The 5,406-nt window shown below is 41.4% G+C and overlaps 1 pseudogene; it reads left to right on the top strand.

Annotated features, from left to right (window-relative positions):
* Nucleotides 1-2,447: 2,447 nt before the first annotated feature.
* Nucleotides 2,448-3,100, top strand: LOC105941582 (PDZ domain-containing protein 11-like; annotated as a pseudogene).
* The last annotated feature ends 2,306 nt before the right edge of the window (nucleotides 3,101-5,406 follow it).

The following is a 5,406-nucleotide window of genomic DNA, read 5'->3' on the forward strand; positions in this document are numbered from 1 at the left end:
TTCTCTTGAGCATATTTGTAATAATTGGTTTTAAAGATGTATCTATTTATTTGAAAGGCAGAATTACACAGAGAGAAGGAGAGACACTCAGGATTAATTGAACAGACAAAAGATGCTTAATGGAGAAATCTAAAGCAGAAACACTATTGGCAATGCTTTCCCATAAGTGAGCTCCTGAAATTTCCTTTGATTGTTTATCAGAAGTTTCAGAAGTAGAAGTCTGTAACTGTGCAATTTCAGCAATGACTTGCCATAATTTTTTAAAATGATGCTTAATTGTATCCCAAGGAAGAAGAGTTTTATTCCATGGGACAGACATTACAGAGACTAAGTTCCACTCACACTTAAGGGCTGTCTAGAGATAAATTGTGAATAATCACCCAGTAACAGAACAGCAGATTCAAGATCAGTAACTTCAGCATGTAGCTGAGTCAACCTGTTGCTGAGTCACCCAAAAATGTTCTGAGTCCTTTCCCTTTGTCATTGTTGCACAAAATGCATGATTTGATGAAAGGCAACTCCTGCTGCTGCTGCTGCTGCTGCTGCTGCTGCTGCTGTGACTGATTTTGATGTCTCCCAGAATGGTAGTTCTTAGTATTGAATTCTGTTGTTCTTTTTTCAGTGTGTAACATCAGGGTGGAGGGAGAGTCTTCCCAAGGCCGTGTCAGATGCACAGGAATCCACACATCTACACAAGCTCTCAAAATGCAGGTGGATTCATGACAGATATTTACAAAAGTAGAATTAGGAAAGCAAGTAAACAGGGTGCAATTAACACATAAAAAAGTCCCATAAGTTAAAACGAAAAGTCCAATAAAGTATTGTGTCCAGTACCCCAGTTTAGGATCCACATTCAGTAAGAGCTCTTCCATTGGGGAGTGTTTCCATTCTCGGTAAAGTTAACAGGCAACCAAATGTGTGGCTGAGAACACAGCACACATAGACTATGATTTTGTTGGGGAAAAATCGAGACTGTTATTAACACAGATATATAGCCTATAATCAGCAATTAATACTATTAATACTAAATTTAAAATTCAACATTCCTACAATCTAAACATAAGGGGGTTAGCATAGGCTTAAACATAAAAATATTATTACAATAAATATCATAACTGTTATTATGGAAGTTATCAGAGAGGTTTCCTTTTAATACAATCTGGGTGATAAGGCTGCTGCCAATTTGCATAACTGAGTTTGCTTGGATCTAGGATATTGCTCTGGAACAGGCAGGGGCTAGGAGGAGACATGTTACACCGTGACATGTTACACCATTAGCCCATGCATTTCATGGTGTCAGTGGTAACAGAATCAACTCCACGAGGGAGAAAGTAAGTGATTACACAAAGTATAATTAGAATTCCCACTACAATTGTGTGAAAAATTACCATGGGATTCCCCAATCAATGTAAGAATTCTTCTATAGCTCTACAATTACTTGAACAGATAGATATTTATCTATAACAATACAAAAGGGAAAATTTGGTTTTCCCATATTGATATAGTTTCTATAAGTTACATTGAAAGACAAAACGTGGCTGGAAATCAAACAAATGTTTGGGTAATTTTTAAAGAAAGTAAAATATTAGGTCAGGTCAGCTTAGCCAGAGGTAAACATGTAATTATAGAGAATAAGGTGAATATGAATAATATGAATAATTACAGAGAATAATATGAATAATTATAGAGAATAATATGAACTCCTAAAGAGATACTAAGGCATTTGTCTTGTTCCTAGAAATGTTAGTCTCTCTGATATCCAATGTGTAGGGAAATGTAGTCTTTAACCCAAAACATAGGAAGATCTGCTGGAGGACCCATTTTCTTCAGGAGCAGAGCTGTTTTCATGGGGACTGCTGCATTTTCAAGACCATATGAGCCACAGAGGAAACCCACCATTTCTCAGAGGATCAATCAGGAAATTCTATGGAGACAAAAGTATAATCTCTGCCATGGGTTATTAATGTTCCAGAATACCAATCATTTTGTTGTCTCATCTAGGCAGCCATTTTTTTTAAGATGTATTCATTTTATTACAAAGTCAGATATACACAGAGGAGGAGAGACAGAGAGGAAGATCTTCCATCCGATGATTCACTCCCCAAGTGAGCCCCAACGGGCCGGTGCGCGCCGATCTGAAGCCGGGAACCAGGAACCTCTTCCAAGTCTCCCACGCGGGTGCAGTGTCCCAATGCCTTGGGCCGTCCTCGACTGCTTTCCCAGGCCACAAGCAGGGAGCGGGATGGGAAGTGGAGCAGCCGGGATTAGAACCAGCGCCCATATGGGATCCCGGGGCTTTCAAGGTGAGGACTTTAGCCGCTAGGCCATGCTGCCGCTGCGCCAGGCAGCCATTTATAAGGCCACATTAGAAAAGATAGAGGTAGAGACTTCACCAGTGGTACGCTGGCCTGGAGGTGGTGAATCTGGCTCACTGGGCCTCCCCAGAGATGGACAGTCGCATCCCTTATAATGACTGTGGTTTTCCTGCCTGCTTATGAGAATCCCCCAGCGTGGGTCCCCCCTCATGAAAGAGTATATCACCCAGACTACAACAATGAGCTGACCCAGTTTCTGCCCCAAATTGTCACACTGAAGAAACCTCCTGGAGCTCAATTGGGGTTTAATAGCCGCAGAGGAAAAGCCTCGCAGTTAGACATCTTCATCTCCAAGGTGATTCCTGACTCTGATGCACGTCGAGCTGGACTTCAGGAGGGCGACCAAGTACTAGCTGTGAATGATGTGGATTTCCAAGATATTGAGCACAACAAGGCTGTTGAGACACTGAAGACAGCCCCAGCCCGTGAAATCAGCATGCGTGTCCGCTGCTTTCCCTATAATTATCATCGCCAAAAAAAAGGACTGTACATTAGAGAGTTGCATTCCAGAGCCCTCCATGTAGAATCTGCCAGGATAAGCTGGCCAGGTCCAAAGGAAACCACTTGAGACATTCTCTCAATCTCTCCCTGACATAGTGGAGTGGGAACATGCGGGCAGCAGCCAACTACGTCACCCAAACCATATTGCACTTTTAGTTGCCTAGTTTGCTAGGTGAGCTTCATTCCTAGAATGGGAAAAGGTGATGGTGTTTAGGTAGAACCTAGCCTGACATTTTTATTGGATACCATGTGCTAGGACTTACCCATGTCCTATCATTTTAATTATAGAAATCATTAGAAAAAAAATCTTAGGGACCTTCCATCTGATTTACCTAGGCATCTCATCCCCTCCTTATATTGCCAGAGGTCTTTTACACTTGCAAGACTCTCATGAGACACCTGCCCCTTCCTCTTCTTCCTGTTCTTGCAAACCAAAAAAAAAAAAAAAAAAAAGTAAAGCACAATGCTGAAAAAAAAACAAAAAAGCCCAAAATATAGAGGTAGAAAAATGTCAGCAGAAATATTAAAGTCTCCTTGAAGCAAATTTTAAAAAGTAAGCATTAAAAATGTTTAAAAATAAATGTCTGGGGGTTATCCCCCTTTTTAATTTTTATTTTTAACAATTGATTTTAGGGGGTGATGCATAATTTAACAACAAGTTATGTCTGAGGGTTATAATGTGTAGGTGGAGCACTCCATACAGAATGTTTTGAAAGTTTTACTATTATATGTAGGTCCATTGTTTGTTTTAATAATAGAAGGAATTTTTATGATGGGAAAATAGGTGAAAAGGAAAGATTTAATACTGGAGTAGGGTTAGAACTTACAGGCTGTGCCCAGAGGAATTTAGAAGAGTTGGAGGCTAATGTCCATGAGTTACCTGGTATCCATTATTTCCCTAGGGCATGGAGAGCCTGAGAACCCCTAGAATCTTAGAATAGAGGAGAAATGAATAAGTCTGAGTCACTAGATTGTTTACTCTGAGATACAATATTAAGTGAAAACTATCAAATAATAGCTTTAGAAAACATTATCCAAAGGCTTAACATCTGCTATAAATTTAAGACAAGAGCATAGGTTAACATGATATTTAAAACAAACCCAAATAGTCTTTTATCTTTGCCCAATTTATACTTAATTGTACCAAGATAACTTAGGGAACATACATTAGACAACTACATTTGTTCTTTTAAATAATTTTTGTTACAGGACACTGTAAAAGTTAGTTCACCATAAGTAAAAACGTGTAGCATTTCCTAACAACAAATAGTAATGTATGCTAATAATTAACATTTTTCTAAAATAATTCTAGCTGAAAAAACTGCATAAAACTCAAATTGATTACAAAGCCATTCCTCATTTAATCTCAAGGAGCATCGAGGCCAAGTCATGTTACTTTTCTTTGTTTTGCAAAATATATCCTAGGAAGCTGTAAGGATAGAATTCTGATTATCAGTTATCTTGGCATTGGACCTGTTAAACCATACAGTTTTTGGGACCCGGCGGCGTGGCCTAGCAGCTAAAGTCCTCGCCTTGAACGTGTCGGGATCCCATATGGGCGCCGGTTCTAATCCCGGCAGCTCCACTTCCCATCCAGCTCCCTGCTTGTGGCCTGGGAAAGCAGGAGAGGACGGCCCAAAGCTTTGGGACCCTGCACCCGCGTGGGAGACCCGGAAGAGGTTCCTGGTTCCCGGCTTCAGATTGGCGCGTACTGGCCCGTTGCGGCTCACTTGGGGAGTGAATCATCGGATGGAAGATCTTCCTCTCTGTCTCTCCTCCTCTCTGTATATCCGGCTTTCCAATAATAATACAATCTTAAAAAAAAAAAAACATACAGTTTTGACAAAAAGACAGACATGACAAACAAGTAGCCACCATATTCTCACAATTTAGAAATCTAACAGGAACCCAAACATTATGGGCCATAAAGACGTCTCGTATGAACCCTGACTCAAGAAATTGTGCTGCATCCAGCCTTCCTGAGCCCCAGATGAGTGCTCAAACAGATCAGATGGTGAGATGCCTGTTTATGGATAAAGGGTAGTGTAAATTCTGCAAGCCAGGAAGCCAAGACTGGCTTCTAGGGCCGTGTCAATCATCACGATACCCCCTGGCCCAGACTACCAAGCTAGATTCCAGAGCACAGGATGGCTACTGCCCCCTGACTGGGGCCTGCAAAATGTTACAATGTGCAAAATAGATCATGCCAGACAAATGTAGGATGTATTTTTTTTTTAAGATTTATTTTTATTACAAAGTCAGATATATAGAGAGGAGGAGAGACAGAGAGGAAGATCTTCTGTCCAGTGATTCACTCCCCAAGTGAGCCACAATGGGCCGGTGCTACGCGCCAATCCGATGCCGGGAACCTGGAACCTCTTCCAGGTCTCCCACGTGGGTGCAAGGTCCCAATGCCTTGGGCCGTCCTCAACTGCTTTCCCAGGCCACAAGCAGGGAGCTGGATGGGAAGTGGAGCTGCTGGGATTAGAACCGGCGCCCATATGGAATCCTGGCGCGTTCAAGGCGAGGA

Source organism: Ochotona princeps, chromosome 14, assembly GCF_030435755.1.
Source record: "Ochotona princeps isolate mOchPri1 chromosome 14, mOchPri1.hap1, whole genome shotgun sequence".
NCBI lineage: Eukaryota > Metazoa > Chordata > Mammalia > Lagomorpha > Ochotonidae > Ochotona > Ochotona princeps.